We start from the raw sequence: 19,049 nt of genomic DNA, 5'->3' as shown, positions 1-19,049 counted from the left end.
TTTAGATCAGAAAAGCACTCTAAGGGCAAAAATAATTAATATATGTAAAAGAAAATGAGGAGAAGCAAGTTCAGAGGGGATAAGTCTGCATGAGTTGCATTTATTTTTTTTTTTTTAAGATTTTATTTATTTGACAGAGAGAGACAACCCGAGAGAAGAAACACAAGCAGGGGGAGAGGGAGAGGGAGAAGCAGGCTTTCAGGTGAGCTGGGAGCCCAATGCAGGCTCGATCCCAGGACCCTGGGATCATGACCTGAGCCGAAGCGCAGCTTAACGATTGAGCCACCCAGGCGCCCCTCATGTTGCATTTAAAAGAGAGAGAGAGGGGCACCTGGGTGGCTCAGTAGTTAAGCGTCTGCCTTCGGCTCAGGTCATGATCCCAGAGTCCTGGGATCGAGCCCCGCATCGGGCCCCTGCTCCGCCGGAAGCCTGCTTCCCCCTCTCCCACTCCCCCTGCTTGTGTTCCCTCTCTCGCTGTGTCTCTATCAAATAAATAAAATCTTTAAAAAAAAAAAAAAAAGAGAGAGAGAGAGAGAGATCCATGAACTGAGGACAGGTAAGGAGATGAAGATTACATCAGCCCCAACATCTACTTCTAGTCAAGACAGAATAACAAGGACTGAATCGACTTTCCTAACTGAAAAAAAACAAAAACAAAAACAAAAAACCCAAAATGGACAAAATATATAAAACAATGGTTTGCAAGACAGTACATCAGCAAAAAAAGTGATCCCTGAAAGATGAAAAACAAATGAGATAAGCCCAACAACTGCTCCAAATTACTGTTTTTCCCCCCCCAAATTACTATTTTAATAGAGTTTCCAGAGTAAACAGGGAAGTGAAACCCAGGCAGAACCTGGTAGATTCAGGTAAGCAAACAGAGCTGGAGAGCTTGGGAATAGTAGGTGCCTAGAGTTCTCAGGGAAGAGTACCAGAGAAGGGAGAGCAGCACAGAGAAAACTTCAGAGATCTGCAGAGTCTTCTTGGAATACTGACCTGAGTATTAATCAGCAAATACATCTGAGGAAACTACATAAGGCTGGGGAAAAAACCAACTCAAAGGACTAGAAGATGCAGTGACCAGGACTCATATAGGACCTACTTCTCCCGGGCAGACTGGAAAACCTCATAATTCATAGGGCATTGGAGAAAGAATCTAAAGGGTCTTGGTTCTGAAATGGGAATTAAACCTAGACTGGGCACCGTGCTAGTCACATCTAACAAATCTTAACAGCAAGACCTGAAAAGAATCAAACTGTTTCCAAGTAACTAAACTGAATCCTAAAACAAAGCTCAAGAATATTTATAGAAAAACAAAAATATCCAGCATCCAAACAAGGCAAAACTCACAATGTATGGCATCCAACAAAAGATTACCAAGCATGCAAATAAGTAGGAAAACATAAGCTGTTAAGAGAAAAAACTCAATCAAAATCAACGTGGAACTGACATGTCTCAGGATTGGAAACAAAGACATTAAAACAGTCATTATAATCATATTCCTCCAAAAGGTTATGTAGAAATATAGAAGATAAAAAAGATGCAGATCAAACTTTCAGAGATAAAAATGGTATCTGAGATGAAAAATAGACTGAATGGAATTAATGGAAGATTACACATTATAGAAGAAAAGATTTGCGAGGGTGCCTGGGTAGTTCAGTCGTTAAGCATCTGCCTTTGGCTGAGGTCATGATGCCAGGGTCCTGGGATAGAGTCTCACATCAGGCTCCCTCCTCGGCGGGAAGCCTCCTTCTCCCTCTCCCACTCCCCCCGCTTGTGTTCCTGCTCTCGCTCTCTCTCTTTCTCTGTCAAATAAATAAATAAAATCTTAAAAAAAAAAAAAAATTTGTGAATTTAAAGACACAGCCAGAGGAAATATCCAAAATAAATATAGTATTCCTTATAAAAAATAAAATAAATGGAGCATGAGTGACCTGCAGGTCAATTTCAAATGCCCTAATATAAGTATAATGGAGTCCATAAAGGAAGAAAGGTAGAAAAAAGAAAAAAATATTTAAATCATGTCTTGAAATGTAAACTACATGTAACACACACAACAAATCCTACATTTTAAGAAAAAATAAAACACAAAACAAAAAACCCTGTGAACCTATGTTTGTTTTATCTAGTAGAAACCCTCCAAAAATAAAGAGGGAAATGCATTTTCAGACACACATACAAAAAGATGGATGAATGAATTCATCATGAGCAGACTGGCATTGTAAGAAGAGTTATAGGAAGCCCTTTAGTCAGAAGAAAAAGTAATGCCAGATGAAAATATGAATCTACACAAAGGGATGAAGAACACTGGAAATAGTAACTACATGGGAAGATACATGTTTGTTTTTTTTTATTGTTTAAATCCCTTTAAAAGATTTAAACAATAATTATAACAATACAGTATGGGGCTTATAACATATACATACAATTACAATAGCATAGTTTGGGACGAGAGACATAAAAGTACACTATTGTGGCTCTTAAAGCATTTCTTGTGTCAAGTAATATCATTTGAAGGTAGACTGATAAATTAAAGATGTGTATTACAAGCCCAAAACAACCACTAAAGTAAGGAAACAAAGCCAACAATTAAATAAGCCAACAAAGAAGAGAAAATGAAATCATTTTAAAAAAAGATACAATTAATCCAAGAGGGCAAATGAAAAAGGGAGAGGATGAGAAAATAACAAATGGGACAAACAGAAAATAAACAGCAAGATGACAGACTTAACCTTAACCATTATCTATAATCACATTAAATATAAGTGGCCTAACCCATAAAAGGTAGAGATTATCAGACTAGAGATAAAAGTCAGACCTAACTATATACCATTGCCTATGTGAAACACACTTCAAATATAAAGGTTCAAAGAGATTCATTATAAAAGGATAATGAAAGATCAACTATCCTAACACTAGTCAAGAGAAAGCAAAAGTAGCAATATTAGTATCAGACAAAGTAGACCACAGAGCAAAGAATATTACCAAGGCATTCACAAAAAGGGATATATTCATTAAAAGCAGGTCCCAAAGTTCTTCTGCTTCATAACAGAGCTTCAAGAAACATGAAGCAAAAACTGGTAAAATTACAAGAACTCCATAACTATACTCAGAGATTTTAATACATCCTTGTAATACTTAATAGAGCAAATAGACAGAAAATCAGGAAATATGAATAAAATTTGAACACTATCAACTGCCTTGACCTAACTGACATTTATAGAACATTTAACCCAGTAAGAGCAAAAAACTCATTTGTTTCACATCCACACAAAACATTTACCAGACAGATGATATTCTTAGCAACAAAACAAGTCTCCAGGGACGCCTGGGTGGCTCAGATAGTTAAGCATCTGCCTTCAGCTCAGGTCATGATCCCAGGGTCCTGGGATCGAGTCCCACATCAGGCTCTTGGCTCAGCAGGGAGCCTGCTTCTGCCTCTCCCCCTGCTCATGCTCTCTTTCTCTCTCTATCTCTGTGTCTCAAATGAATAAATAAAATCTTTAAAAAAAAAAAAAGTCTCCATAAATTCAAAAGAATTCAAACATATAAAATTTGTCCTCTGATTACAATGGAATTAGATTAAGATTCAGTAACAAAAAGATATATGGAAATTTCCCAAATATTTGGAAATTAAATAACACCTTTTTTTTTTTTAAAGATTTTATTTATTTGAGAGAGAGAGAATGAGAGAGAGAGAGAACATGAGAGAGGGGAGGGTCAGAGGGAGCAGATGCCCCGCCGAGCGGGGAGCCTGATGTGGGACTCGATCCTGGGACTCCAGGATCATGACCTAAGCCGAAGGCAGTCGCTTAACCCACTGAGCCACCCAGGCGTCCTAAATAACACCTTTTAAATAACTCATGGAGCAAAGAAAAAAGCAAAAGGGAAAATAGAAAATTTTCAAGTAAAAAAACCCAACATAATCAAAATGTGTAGAATGGCATGACATTATAGCAGTAGTTAGGGAGCAAATTATAGCATTAAATGCCTATGTTAGAAAAAAAGAAAGTTCTAAAGAATAACTTCAGTTTCCACCTTAAGAAACTAAGCAAAGACTAAATTAAACCCAAAGTGGAAAAATTAGTAACAAAGATCAGAGTGGAAATCAAAATAACAGAAAACAGGGGCGCCTGGGTGGCTCAGTCATTAAGCGTCTGCCTTCAGCTCAGGTCATGATCCCGGGGTCCTGGGATTGAGCCCCACATCAGGCTCCCTGCTCTGCGAGAAACCTGCTTCTCCTTCTCCCACTTCCCCTGCTTGTGTGTTCCCTCTCTCGCTGTCTCTCTCTCTGTCAAATAAATAAAATCTTTAAAAAAATAATAAAAATAAAAATAAATAATAGAAAACAGAAAAAAATAGGGGAAAAAAATCAATGAAAACAAAACCTAGTTTCTTTGAGGTGGCGCCTGGGTGGCTCAGTCGTTAAGCGTCTGCCTTCGGCTCAGGTCATGATCCCAGGGTCCTGGGATCGAGCCCCGCATCGGGCTCCCTGCTCTGCGGGAAGTCTGCTTCTCCCTCTCCCACTCCCCCTGCTTGTGTTCTCTCTCTCGCTGTGTCTCTCTCTGTCAAATAAATAAACAAAATCTTTAAAAAAAAAAAAAAAACTAGTTTCTTTGAAAAAACCAATTATATTTATAAACCTCTAGCCAGACTGGGGAAAAAAAATTGAGAAGATACAAATTCCAATATTAGAAATGAGAAAATTGACATCACTACAATTAAAAGAGTAATAGAAGAGTATTATAAACAATCTCATGCAAATAAGTTCATCAACTTAGACAAATTGGACAAATTCCAAGCTACCAAAACTCACTCAAGAAGAAACAGATAAGGTTAATAGTTTTATTTTTTTAAGATTTTATTTATTTGAGAGAAAGAGAACACATGCAGGGGGAGGAGCAGAGGGAGAGGGAAAGGGACAAGCAGACTCCCTGCTGAGCTCGGAGTCCGACCTAGGGTTCCATCTCAGGACCGTGAGATCATGACCTGAGCTGAAGTCAGATGCTTAACCAACTAAGCCACCCAGGTGCCCCTGAATAGCTCTATTTCTATTAAAGAAATTGAATTTGTAGTTAAGAACTTTCCCTCTAAGAAAACTCCAGGCCTGGACAGCTTCACTGATGAACTCCACCAAGCACTTAAGAGGGATATAATATCAATTCTACATAAACTCCTTCAGAAAATTGAAGACAACATATTTCCTAACTCATTCTATGAGGCCAGCATTACCCAAGTACCAAAACCAATATAAGATAAATACAGACATCCCTCAGAATATGCGTATTTTAAATAAAATTTTAATCAAATAGAGCAGTAGATAAAAATGTCAATACATCATGATCTAATGAGATTTATCCTAAAAATGCGAGATTGGTTGAATACACAAAAATCAATTACCACATGTCAATTATACTTCAATAAAAAAACTTTTAATCAATATAATTCACCATATTAACAAATTAATGAAAAAAAACCTATCTCAATATACATACGAAATACATTTGGCAAAATACAAAATCCATTCCTGATTTAAAAACAAAACAAAACAAAAAAAACCTTAGCACAGTAGGAATACAATGGAATTTCACTAACTGGATAAAAGATATCTAATCTATGGAAAACCTACAGCCAGCATCATACTTAGTGGTTAAAGACCAAACACTCTCCACCTAAGATCAAGAACAGTACAAGGATGTCCACTCACCACTTTTACTCACCAATGTACTAAAGATTCTAGCCAGAACAGTATGTCAAGAAAAAGATCTAGAAGGCATCCAGATTTGAAAAGAAGTAAAACCATCCTTATCTGAAGACAATACAATCACTAATTGTAGACTCCAGTACAAAAAGGTACTAGAACTCATGACTTTAGGGGCGCCTGGGTGGCTCAGATGGTTAAGCGTCTGCCTTCGGCTCAGGTCATGATCTCAGGGTCCTGGGATCGAGCCCCGCATCGGGCTCCCTGCTTGGCGGGGAGCCTGCTTCTCCCTCTCCCTCTACTGTTCTCCCTGCTTGTGCTCTCTCGCTCTCTCTGTCAAATAAATAAATAAAATCTTTAAAAAAAAAAAGAACTCATGACTTTAACAAGGTTACAGAATACAAAATCAATCAATATTCAAAGTCAACTGTATTTTCATACAGTTGATTCTTGAACAACGCAGGAGTTGAGGAACCAACCCCTGCACAGTCAAAAATCTGCACATAACTTTTGACTCCCCCAAAACTTAACTATAATAACCTGTTCACCAGAAGCCTTACCCCTGTAAACAGTTAATACACATTTCATGTTATATGTACTGTATTCTGACAATAAAGTAAGCTAGAGAAAAGAAAATGTTATGAAAATCATAAGTCACAGAAAATATACTTACACTACTATATGTATATTGGAAAAAAAAAAATCCACATATAAGTAAGTCCTGTGCAGTTCAGACCCATGTTGTTTAAGGGTCAACTATACTAGCAACAACAAAAACTAGAAATTAAAATTTTAAAAGAACACCATTTACAATAGCATCAAAAAACTGAAATATGTAAGCATAAATCTGACAAAAGATGTGGAAGATCTGCATGCTAAAAACAAAATATTGCTGAGAGTAATTTAAAAAAACCTAAATAAATGGAAAATTTTGCCATGTTCACAAGTCAAATGATTCATTATTAAAACAGCAATTCTCCCCAAGTTGATCTATAGAAACAATATAACTCCAGGGGCTCCTGGGTGGCTCAGTCAGTTGAGTGTCTGACTTCAGCTCAGGTCATGATCTCGGGGTTCTGGGGTCAGCCCCACCTGGGGCTCTATGATCAGTGCAGAGTCAGCTTGTCCTTCTGCCCCTCCCCCCGCCCATGCTCGCACTCTGTCTCTCTCTCATAAATAAATAAAATCTTAAAAAAAAAAAAACACAATATAATTCCAAAAAACTTAGCAGGTTTCTTAGTCAAAAGTAACAAACTGATTCTAAAATTCATATAGGGGCGCCTGGGTGGCTCAGTTGGTTAAGCGACTGCCTTCGGCTCAGGTCATGATCCTGGAGTCCCAGGATCGAGTCCCGCATCGGGCTCCCTGTTTGGCGGGGAGTCTGCTTCTCCCTCTGACCCTCCTCCCTCTCATGCTCTCTGTTTCTCATTCTCTCTCTCTCAAATAAATAAATAAAATCTTTAAAAAAATAAAATAAAATAAAATAAAATAAAATAAAATTCATATAGAAGTGCAAAGGACCTAGAATAGCCTAATAACTTTAAAAAGAACAGATATGGAACATTAACACAACCTAATTTCAAGGCTTAAAGATAGAGGAATGAACACAGTGTGCTACTGACATAATAATAACAGACAACTAGATCAATGAATCAGAAAAGGGCCCACACACATACATACAGACAACTCGTTTTCAACAAGGATTCAAAGTCAATTCAAGAGTCTTTTCATCAAATAGTGCTGAAACAAATGAATATACAATGTATACTTTACCTCCAGCACCTGGGGAGGGGGGAGTTGCAGGTGAGGGGAGGTGAGTTTGTGTCATATACAAAAGTGAAGTAAAAATGGATCACAATCCTAAATCTAAAACCTAAAATTATAAAAGTTTGAGGAGAAAAAAAGCAGAATTCATTAAAAAATAAATTGACGAGGGATACCTGGGTGGCTCAGTTGGTAAAGCATTCAACTTGATTTTGGCTCAGGTCATGATCTCAGGGTTGTGAGACTGAGCCCCATCTTGAGCTCCATGCTGGGTGTGGAGCCTGCTTAAGATTCTCTCCCTCCCTCCCTCCCTCCCTCTCCTCTCTAAAACTAAGTAAATAAGTAAATAAATAAAAAAATAAACTGATGTTTGATGAACATAAAAATTAAAAACTTTTCTTCGGGGCACCTGGGTGGCACAGTCAGTTAAAGCATCTGCCTTCGGCTCACGTCATGATCCCAGGTCCTGGGATGGAGTCCCACACTCTGGGCTCCCTGCTCAGCAGGGAGTCTGCTTCTCCCTCTCCCTGCCACTCCCCCTGCTTGTGTTCACGCACGTGTGCACTCTCTCTGTCAAATAAATAAATAAATAAATAAATAAATAAATAAACAAATAAATAAATAAATAAAATCTTTTTAAAAAATTAAAAACTGCTCTTCAAAAGACACTGTTAGGAGAATTAAATCACATATCTGATAAAGGACATGTATCTAGAATATAAAGAACTTTCAATGTGCAAAAAATTTGAGATATAAAGATAAAAAAAAAAGTACATGAAAAGATGCTGAACATCATCACTCATTAAGGAAATGCAAATCAAAACCACAATGTAACACCATTTCACATCTATCTGAATGGCTAAATAAAAAGAATGGTCGTATCAAGTATTGATGAATATGTGTATGAAATGAAACTGTCACATACTCCTGATGGTAATGTAAAATGGTACCACCACTTTAAAAACTGTTTAAAACAGTTTGAAAGTTTCTTAGGAAGTTAAATATATACTACCCATATGATCCAGCCATTCCATGTTATCTATTTACCCAAAAGAAATAAAAGCATACGTCTATAAAAGCATACAAACATTGTTGGTTGCTTTATTTGTAACAGCTCCAAACTAGAAACAACCTAAATGTCTATGAACAGGTAATCTGATAAACAATTTGTGGTGTATACATACAGTGGAATACTACTCAACAAAAAAAGAGAAACGAACTATTAATACAAATTACAACATAGATCAAGTTCAAAATTATGCTGAATGAAAGAAGCTAGATCCCTATACCAACCAAAAAAGAACACAGTAATATCAAGTTCTAGGAAACACAAAAACTAATGTACAGTGTCAGAAAATATACTGGTGCTTGTATGGGCATGGAATATGGAGGTTGAGAGAGGCAGAAGGAAAGAGTTACAAAGGACTCTAAGGAGAATTCTTTGAAAAGGCCACAACTACAAGAAAATTATGAAAGGAGAAAAATTTCATAGGTAAAAGCAAACATACAATTAAGGTGGTGGATTAATCACTTATAAAAGCAGTATGGAGGTTGAAACACAGAAGTAGTAAAATCAATTATATCTACAAATATCAGTCAAGGAATACACAAAATAAAAATATGTAAATATGACACCACATACCTAAAATGTGGAGAGAGGAATAAAAATTTAGTGCTTTTAGAATGTGTTCGAACTTAAGTGACCATCAACTTAATATAAACTGCTATACACATGTTATAATATGAACCTAATGGTAACCATAAGCCAAAAAACTATAATAGATGCACAAAAAATAAAGAGAAAGGAATCTAAGCATAACACTAAAGAAAACCACCAAATCATGAAGGAAGAGAACAAGAGAAGAAGAAAGGAACAGAGAAGAACTACAAAAACAACCAGAAAACAATGAACAAAATGGTAATAAGTACATACCTATCAATAATTATTAAATATAAATGGACTAACAGTTCCAATCCAACGACTGAATAGATAAAAAAACAAGACCCATTATATGCTGCCTACAAGAGACTCACTTCAAACCTAAACACATGTACAGATCAAAAGTGAAGGGCTGGAAAAACATATACCGTGCAAATGGAAGTAGAAAAAAAAAAAAAAGCCAGGGTGGTAATACTTATACCAAACAAAAGAGACTTTAAAACAGACTGTAGCAGGGGCGCCTGGGTGGCTCAGTTGGTTAAGCGACTGCCTTCGGCTCAGGTCATGATCCTGGAGTCCTGGGATCGAGTCCCGCATCGGGCTCCCTGCTCGGCAGGGAGTCTGCTTCTCCCTCAGACCCTCCCCACTCTCCTGCTCTCTCTCTCTCTCAAATAAATAAATAAATAAAATCTTTAAAAAAAAAAAAACAGACTGTAGCAAAAAAATAATAATAAAGTAAAAAATAAACAGACTGTAGCAAGAGAAAAAGAAGGGCACTACAAAATAATAAAGAGATCAATACAACAGGAGGGTATAACAATTGTAAATATCTATGCACCCAACATAGGATCACCTAAATGCATAAAGCAATTATTAACAGATATAGAGGGAGAAACTGAAAGTAATACAATAATAGTAGGGAACTTTAACACCCCACTTACATCAATAATAGATCATCCAGACAGAAAATCAATAAGGAAACAGTGACTGAATGACGTATTAGACCAGATGGACATAACAGATATATACAGAACATTCCATTCAGAAACAGCAACATACACATTCTTTTCAAGTACACATGCAACATTCTGTAAGACATATCATGTTAGTCCACAAAACAAGTCACAATAAATTTAAGAAGACTGAAATCATATCAAGCATCTTTTCCAACCACAATGGTATAAAACTAGAAATCAATCACAAGAATGAATCTGGAAGGAACACAAATACATGTAAGCTAAACAACATACTACTAAAAGATGAATGGGTCAACCAAGAAAACAAAGAAGAAATAAAAAAATACATGGAGACAAATGAAAATGAAAACACAGTGGGGCCCACAATTTTGGGGATACAGGAAAAGCAGTTCTAAGGGAGAAGTTTATAGCAACACAGGCCTACTTCAAGAAACAAGAAAAATCTCAAATAAACAACTAAACCGGGCGCCTGGGTGGCTCAGTTGGTTAAGCGACTGCCTTCGGCTCAGGTCATGATCCTGGAGTCCCTGGATCGAGTCCCGCATCGGGCTCCCTGCTTGTCAGGGAGTCTGCTTCTCCCTCTGGCCCTCCCCCCTCTCATGTGCTCTCTCTCATTCTCTCTGTCTCAAAAAAATAAATAAAATCTTTAAAAAAAAAAAACCAAAAAACAAAAACAACTAAACCTTACACCTAAAGAGCTAGAAAAAGAACCACCAAAGTCCCAAGCTAGCAGAAGGAAGGAAATAATAAAGATTAGAACAGAAATAAATAGAGGATTAAAAAACAACAGGGAAGATCAATGAAACCAGGAGCTGATCCTTAAAAAGATAAACACTGATAATAAGCTCTTAGCCAGAATCATCAAGAAAAAAGGAGAAAGGCTGAAATAAAATCAGAAATGAAGGAAAAATAACACCAACACCACAGAAATACAAAGAATTATAAAAGAATATTATGAAAAACCGTACGCCAACAAATTGGACAACCTAAGAGAAATGGATAAATTCCTAGAAACATACTATCTTCCAAAAGCTTAGCGAAAACTTAAGCAGATCAATCACTAGTAATGAAATTGAATCAGTAATCAAAAAACTCCAAAAAAAAAAAAAAACAAAAAAAAACTCCCAAAAAACAACAGTCTATGACGAGATGGCTTCCAAGGTGAATTCTACCAAACATCAAGAGCTAATACCTATTTTTCTCAAACTATTCCAAAAAACAGAAGAGAAAAAAACACCTGCCAAATTCATTCCACAAGACCAAAACCAGGCAAAAACACTGCAGAAAAAGAAAACTACAGGCCAAGATCTCTGATAAACATAGATGCAAAAATCTTCAACAAAATATTAACAAACTGAATTCAACAAAACATTAAAAGGTAACTCACCACAATCAAGTAAAGTTTATTCCAGGGATGGAAGGGTGGTTCAATATTCGCAAATCAATGTGATACATTACATTAAAAAAAAGAAAGGATAAAAACCATAAGATCATCTCAGAAAAAGCATTTGACAAAATACAACATCCATTCAGGATACAAATTCTCAACAAAGCAGGTTTAGAGGGAACAAACCTCAACATAATAAAAGCCATATCTGAAAAACCTACAGCTAACATCATATTCAATGATTAAAAAACCGAGAGCCTGTCCTCTAAGATCAGGAACAAGGATATCCATTCTCACCACTTACATTCAACACAGTACTGGAAATCCTAGCTGCAACAGTCAGACAAGAAAAAGATATAAAAGGTATTCAAATTGGTAAAGAAGAAGTATAATTCATTATTTGTAGATGACATGATACTATATATAATAAACCCTAAAGACGCCACCAAGAAACTATTAGAACTGAAAAATGAATTCAGTAAAGCTGCAGGACACAAATCAATATACAGAAATCTGTTCCATTTCTATAAACTAATAACAAAGTAGCAGAAAGAGAAATGAAGAAAACAATCCCATTTACAATTGCACCAAAAAGAATAAAATACCTAGGAATAAACTTAACCAAGGAGGTGAAAGACCTGTACTCCAAGAACTATAAAACACTGATGGGAGAAACTGAAAGCAACACAAACAAATGGAAAGATATTCCATCCTCATGGATTGGAAGAATTAATATCGTTAAAATGTCCATACTATCAAAAACAATCTACAAATTCAAAGTAATCTCTTTCAAAATACCAACACCATTTTTCATAGAACCAGAACAAATAATACTAAAATTGGTATGGAACCACAAAAGACCCTGAGTAGCCAAAGCAATTTGAAAAAGAGTAACAAAGCTGGAGGTATCACAATCCCAGATTTCAAGATATACTACAAAGCCTTATAGTGATCAAAACTATACGGTACTGACATAAAGACCAATGGAACAGAAGTGAGAGTCCAGAAATAAATTCATGCTTATATGGTCAATTAATCTATAACAAAGAATATACAAGGGGAAAAGACAGTCTCTTCAATAAATGGTGCTGGGAAAACTGGACAGCTACATGCAGAAGAATAAAACTGAACCATTTTCTTACACGATACACAAAAATAAACTCAACATGGATTAAAGACCTAAAGTGAAATGGATTAGAACTCCTAAAAGAAAACATATCTCTTAGACATTGACCTTATTAGCAACAGATTTATGGATATGTCTCCTCAGGCAAGGGGAAAAAAGCAGAATTAAACTACTGAAACTACATCAAAATAAAAAGCTTTTGTACAGCAAAGGCAACCATGGATAAAACAAAAGGCAACCTACTGAATGGGAGAAAATATCTGCAAATGCTATATCTGATAAGGCATTAATATCCAAAATATATGAAGACAACTGAATACCAAAAAGCCCTAAATAATCAGATTAAAAAACAGGCAGAAGATCTGAACATTTTTCCAAAGAAGACTACAGATGGTCAACAGACACATGAAAAGATACTCAAATCACTAATCATCAGGGAAATGCAAATCAAAACCATGATATCACCTTACACCAGTCAGAATTGCTAAAATCAAAAAGAAATAACAAGTGTTGGTGAAAATGCAGAGAAAAAGGAACCCTCCCACACAGTTGATGGGAATGTAATTTGGTGCAACCATTGTGGAAAACAGTGGTGAAAGTTACTCAAAAAATTAAAAATACAAAGACCATATGATCCAGTAATCTCTCTACTCATATTTACCCAAAGAAAACAAAAACACTAATTCAAAAAGATATATGCATGCTTATGTTTATTGCAGCATTATTTACAACAGCCAAGATATGGAAGCACCCCACGTATCCACTGATAGATGAATGGATAAAAAAAATGTAGTATACATACTATAATTGAATATAGCTATAGGAAAGAATGAAATCTTGCCATTTGCAACAGCATGAATGAACCTGGGGGTATAATGCTAAGTGAAATAAGTCAGAAAGAAAAAGACAAATACCATATGATTCCACTTACATGCAGAATCTAAAAAACAAATGAACAAGGAAAAAAAAAAAACAAAAAACAAGGGCAACTGCGTGGCTCAGTCGTTAAGCGTCTGCCTTCAGCTCAGCTCAGCTCATGATCCCCAGGTCTTGGGATCGAGCCCCATGTCAGGCTCTTTGCTCAGCGGGGAGCCTGCTTCTCCCTCTCCCACTCCCCCTGCTTGTGTTCCCTCTCTCGCTGTCTCTGTCAAATAAATAAATAAAATCTTTAAAACAAACAAAAAACAGATTCTGAAATACCGAGAAATGGTGGTTGCCAGAGGGAATGTTGTAGGGGGGAGGAGTGAAATAGATATTGGGGATTAAGAGGTACAAACTTCTAATTATAAAATAAGTCCTAGAGATGGAAAGTACATTATAAGGAATATAGTCAATAATATTGTAGTAATAATGTTTGTCTGATGACTATACTTTTCCTGGTGAGCACTGAGTAATGTATAGAATTGTTGAATCAATATGTTTACACCTGAAACTAACATAACATTATATGTTAATTATACTTCAATATTAAAAAAAAAAAAAGGACTTCAAGGAAACTTTTGAGTGTGATGGGTATGTTCATCTCCTGATTGCAGTGAAGTTTCATTGAGTGCATACCTTTATCAAAACTTATCAAACTACACCAGAACTGGCCTCTTGGCTAAAACATGGCTTGCTTAAGGCTATCCTCCCAGGAAGTTTCTAGTCAGTCATTTCAATTACACTTAATAAAAGTCATGCCCTTCTTCTCCTAATAAATCCTAAATTCTCCTTCACTAACCAACATAGATTTTTGCATTCCCTCTTATAACATGGTTCATGTTCTCATGAAACCAAAAGCCTTTTTACAATAAGATTAAAAACAACTACCATCTCCAATTGATCACCACTTGAAAACTCACAGATCAATATTACCCAATAGTTACTACAGAAACCCAAACCAGAATCCTTAATCATGACTCCTCTAAAATCAAAATTTTCATCAATAATACCACTCATAGCACCTCTAGTTATGTAAATAAACCAACCTTAAACACAAATCCTACCAAAAGAAAACATTTCCATTTTTTTTTTTTTTAAAGATTTTATTTTTTAGAGAGCAAGCGAGAGAGAAACAGCATGAGAGGGGAGAGGGTCAGAGAGAGAAGCAGGCTCCCCGCTGAGCCGGGAGCCCGATGCGGGACTCGATCCCAGGACCCTGGGATCATGACCTGAGCCGAAGGCAGACGCTTAACCATCTGAGCCACCCAGGTGCCCCAAAACATTTCCATTTTTAAATCTTGGAACTTCATAAGCTAATAAGGCTTCTGATTTATCTTATACCAACTTTCCACTTAACTTCAAAATCATGCTTTGAAGCATGAGATCAACAGGCAGTTGACTGACCAAAAATACTTAAATCTTACTAAAATGTTCACTCTCAGAAGCAAATATCTATTTACATCAAACTTCAGAATATTCATTTTGTATGAATTTCTGCTTATGACCTTGCCACCTAATTTGTTTAAAATTTCCAATTATGGGAGCCCCTGGGTGGCTCAGTCGTTAAGCGTCTGCTTTCGGCTCAGGTCTTGATTCCAGGGTCCTGGGATCAAGCCCCATGTTGGGCTCCCTCCTCCGCGGGAAGCCTGCTTCTCCCTCTCCCACTCCCCGTGCTTGTGTTCCCTCTCTCGCTGTGTCTCTGTCAAATAAATAAAATCTTTAAAAAATAAAAATAAATAAATAAATTAAAAAAATAAAATTTCCAATTACGGCAACAGATTCCAATGGCAGGCAGTTTCCTAAGGACTGAAGAGAAATTTAAGGGTCTCCTTCATTTTGTTCAGTGCAACAAAAAACTCCTATGGGGGATGGGAGGGAATAGTAAAGTAATATGTATAGAATTTTAAAAGTCCAACAGTATTGCAAAATATGTAACAAAAACCACGCCATTCTCTGAAAGGATAAATAAACTGTGGTACATCCGTAGAATGGAGTAGTACTCAGAAATAAGAACTACTGATATGTACAACAATGTGAATGGATACAAGGGCATTATATGAAACGAAAAACCCAAACCCAAAAGTTTACACACTATCTGATTACATTTATATAATATTCTCAAAATGACAAAAATATAGTGATGGAGAACAAATCAGGGGTTGCCAGAGGTTAAAAGTGGGGGGAAAGGGTGTGATTCTAAAGAGACAGGATGAGGGAGTTTGCTTGTGGTGATGCCAACAGTTATGTATCCTGATTGTAGAGGTAGTTACACAAATCTATAAAATAATTTGATAAAATATCACAGAATATATGCCAGAAAAAAAAGTTCATATAAAAACTGATGTCCATAGTTTATAGTATTATATATTGTACCGATGTCAATCTCCTTGTTTGCTAATGTACTACACTTAAGTGAGATGTTATTATTAAGGGAAGCTGGGTGACAGTACCCACGAACTCACAATTTTTGCAATTTCTTGTAAATCTAAAACTATTTCACAATAAATAGTTTAATAAACATAGAAAAGGCAATAGACAGGGCGCGTGGGTGGCTCAGCCGTTAAGCATCTGCCGTCGGCGCAGGTCATGATCCCAGGGTCCTGGGATCGAGTCCTGCGTCAGGCTCCCCGCTCAGCGGGGAGTCTGCCTCTCCCTCTGCCTCTGCCTGCCGCTCTGCCTACTTGTGCTCTCTCTCTGTCAAATAAATAAAATCTTAAAAAAAAAAAGGCAATAGACAATGTAGAGACAAAAAAAGCAAAACTATAATTAATAAACCTAGTGATTTGAAAAGGTATTACTTCCATAACACAAGGAGAGGGATGCTGTTTTAAAAAAAGAGAATGAGAGTTCTTAGAAATTCAAAACACAATAGCAGAAGCTTTTAACGGTTACTAGAAGGGCTGAAAGATAAAGTTGGGAATAAAAGAAAGACAAAGAAAATAGAGAAAGGATGAGAAAATCAGAAAAATAATGAATGAGGTCAACATTCAAATAATGTATGTTCAGAGAGAACAGAGAAAATGGAGAGAAATTACACATGAAAAATTTCCAGAAGTACCTGATATTAGTAAGCACTGCTGCTATCAAACAGACACTAGTTGTAACAAATACACAAAAGTAAAATATCTACAAAGTGAATCATATGCACTTATATATGGCACCCTTATGTAGAATACACATGGTACAACCTTATATGGTAGCACTTTCCTAGTTTGAGGAATTATATTACTTATCTTTAAACACTTCCAGCAACCAGCATCATAACCTGGTGTATCTTATTAATATTTGTTGAATTTAGCTGAAGTTACAGGGTATATATAATATCTAAGCATGTTCCCCTTCATCGGTTGTTTATTCCTTGTCAAACACTACTCTGTGTGTGTGTGTGTGTGTACAGAGAGATATGGAGATATGGATTTATGATTTACAAATTATTTTAAACATTTAATCAAGGTTTTAAGACCTACTTTTTTAAAGATTTTATTATTTATTTAAGAGAGAACAAAAGCAAGAGAGCTCACAGAAGGAGAGGGAGAGGCAGACTCCTGAGCAGGGAGACTGACGCGGGGCTCGATCCCAGGACCCTGGGATCATGACCTGAGCCAAAGGCAGACACTTAACCATAACTGAGCCACCCAGGTGCCCCAAGACCTACTTTTTCTTTAAAATGAGGTGAGCATCCTTGTAAATTTTGTGTTAGGTGTTCCTATCCATTAGTCTGTCCTTAAAAAAGCAGTATTTTAAATTTCTATTTTCATTTTGGGGAGAATTAAGCTGTTTTTATTAGTATAACAAGTATCACATCTATGTTTTAGCTTTTTTAACTAAGACTTTTAAATGATTTCATATTAATATACTGTTAAGCACTTAATTTGCATATGCTTTTTATAAGCATTTTTAAGGTGTTAAGAGATGTAAAACCATGGTTCATGGACCAAATGCAACCCATTACTTGATTTTGTAAATAAAGCTTTATTAAAACATAACTATGCCCATTCATTTATACATTGTTAATGGCTGTTTTCACTCTGTAATGGCAAAACTGAGTGGCTGCAACAAAGACTAGAGTCCACAGAGCCAAAAATATTTACTATTCAACCCTTTACAGAAAATTTTTCCCATTCTTAAATGTTAAGTGTCAGTTAACTGTGACGATAGAAGAAATGCTATCAAACTTCTAAATCTATTTTCAACAGATTTAATACAAATTTCTCTCTTCTTTTCCCTTTTTTGTCAATTAGCCTTTCTATAAGCTTTTTGTTCTGCTTAATACATGATCAGTTCCCCAAGGAACAAAGGCTAATTACCGAAAAGGGCAGTTGTCAACTGAGGACTGAGCTATGCTCTCAAAAGTCAACTGTAAGTATGTGGTTTGATCTTTTTTTTCCATAGAAATATTTTAAATGATACTTAAATCCCAGATTTCCCCACTAAAGACAAGTATAGCAAGAAATATAGCCCAAGAATAGTCTTAATACTAGTCCTAAATCCTAACATCTTTCTCTTCTCCTTAAAAATTCCATTGTCAGATAAGTCAGCAACTGAAGTAAGGCAGAAGCAGTGGCAGCAGCAAGAAAGTTCCATAGAAAAAAGAACTCTTTACACGGTTGGCGGGAATGTAAATTGGTGCAGCCACTGTGGAAAACAGTATGAAGGTTCCTCAAAAAATTAAAAATAGAATTACCCTATGATCCAGTAATTCCACTGCTGGGTATTTACCCAAAGAAAATGAAAACACTAATTCAAAAAGATACATGCACCACTATGTTTATCGCAGTATTATTTACAATAGCCAAGATATGGAAGCAACCCAAGTGTCCACTGATAGGTGAATGGATAAAGATGTGGTATATATATATATATATATATATATGGCATACATACATATAAACAATGAAGTATTACTTGGCCATAAAAAAGAATGAAATCTTGCCATTTGCAACAACATGGATGAACCTAGAGGGTATAATGCTAAGTGAAATTATTCAGAGAAAGACAAATACCATATGATTTCACTCCTGTGGAATTTAGAAACAAGACAAAAAAAAAAAAAAGAGAGAGAGAGACCCAAAAAACCCCACTCTTTTTTAAATTTTTTTTTTAAAGATTTTATTTATTCATTTGAGACACAGAGGTAGAGAGAGAGAGAGAGAGAAAGCATGAGCAGGGAGAGAGGCAGAGGGAGAGGGAGAAGCAGGCTCCTCGCTGAGCCAGGAGCCCAATGTGGGGCTCGATCCCAGGACCCTGGGATCATGACCTGAGCCAAAGGCAGACACTTAACCATCTGAGCCACCCAGGCGCCCCAAACCCCACTCTTAAATACAAAGAACAAAACTGGTGGTTGCCAAAGGGGAGATGGCTAGGGGGAATGGGAGAAATAGATAAAGGAAAGTATCTTGATGAGCAATGAGAAATATATAGAATCGTTCAACCATTAGATCATACTTGAATAAAAAGAAAAGTTTCATATACTGTTGCATGACTCTAAGAGCACTCTAAGAGCATCTTTTCTG

At 36.3% G+C, this 19,049-nt stretch overlaps 1 protein-coding gene across 5 annotated transcripts in view; it reads right to left on the bottom strand.

The window, feature by feature from the left end:
* BTBD10 (BTB domain containing 10) overlaps positions 1 to 19,049 on the bottom strand; it is a 75,923-nt gene that overhangs the window by 25,318 nt on the left and 31,556 nt on the right. The window lies entirely within an intron of this gene.

Source organism: Mirounga leonina, unplaced genomic scaffold, assembly GCF_011800145.1.
Source record: "Mirounga leonina isolate KUSES-001 unplaced genomic scaffold, KU_Mleo_1.0 Mir_92, whole genome shotgun sequence".
NCBI lineage: Eukaryota > Metazoa > Chordata > Mammalia > Carnivora > Phocidae > Mirounga > Mirounga leonina.
This window is presented reverse-complemented; position numbering and strand designations above follow the sequence as displayed.